The following is a 1,257-nucleotide window of genomic DNA, read 5'->3' on the forward strand; positions in this document are numbered from 1 at the left end:
GTTTACCCATTTCGAATAACGTGCAGTGAACGTCAAGGAAATGAGATATTTTGCCATCACGTCAGAACACATCTGGCAGAAAACTATTGCACAAAATGGTTTCTTTGGTAATTTAAATCTCCAAGCATGTCCAGACAGAACTCATTTTAAATGTAACTTTTTACTATAATTTCATTATCATGATATCATTGCCACTATTGAAGAAAATTTAAATTCCTAACTTAAAGTCAAGGAGAATACATTTGAAATATTTGAAAAGACTATGACTCCTCGATTAATATGGTGTACCACAAGTAATCGGAATAATTTTTACTATTTCTTTTAGATAACCACATTCAGATTTACAGTTAGTACTATAAGTAAATTAGTAGGTACACCCTTACAGGGGGTTATTCCAGACATTCAAGCTAAGACTGATTCAATATTCCAGTTTAGCTCGAAAGCATAAAAATCACGACCTCATATCTTGTACGAATCTTGGCATATTCTGTTCACCATCATACCTTGATTAAAAGGACTAGCTTTTTCAAAACCGCAATCTTCACACCTATAGAAAATGCCATTTACGAGTACCACCTACATATAAAATAACTAACCAACAAAAATGCCAAAGGTAAAAAAAAAAAAAAAAAAAAAAAAAAATAAATACACATGGTATCAGTTAAATTCATATAAAATTAAGGACATTTTAAAACAAAAGGTGAAAATAAAACAAACATATAAAACTTTACGGTATAATAGTTAAAAAAGGATATCCAGAAATACAATGAAAATAAAACGACGTTTATTAACCTATTATTAATATCAAAATATAATAATAAAATCAAAAACAAATAGAAAAACATAAGTAATAAAAATACTCAAAAGATTCGTTTATTTTTTCCAAAAGGAGAGAATACATGAATAAAGGTTTTTATGCAAATTTTTACATAAAACGGTAAAGAAAGATTTAAGTCTAATTTTTTCTTTGTTTTTTTAACGTAATTTTTCTCTTACTTTCTATAAGGATACAGACCAGACATTTTATCTTTTTTTTATATATTGATCTAATTTTAAGGCTATAATTTTAATTACTTTTTATTTAGAATGGCAATTCTGAACTTTTTATAAGGTAAAAAATAAAATTATATTTTAAATATCAGGATGGATGTATTTTAAGCTATTGGAAGAAACCAAATAACTTTAAGTAAAACAAATAAACAAAATAACTATAAAATAAAAATTATTAAAGTAGCCATTATCATTACCATGAAGGAA

Source organism: Diaphorina citri, unplaced genomic scaffold (genome assembly GCF_000475195.1).
Source record: "Diaphorina citri unplaced genomic scaffold, Diaci psyllid genome assembly version 1.1 scaffold5853, whole genome shotgun sequence".
Taxonomy (NCBI): Eukaryota; Metazoa; Arthropoda; class Insecta; order Hemiptera; family Psyllidae; genus Diaphorina; species Diaphorina citri.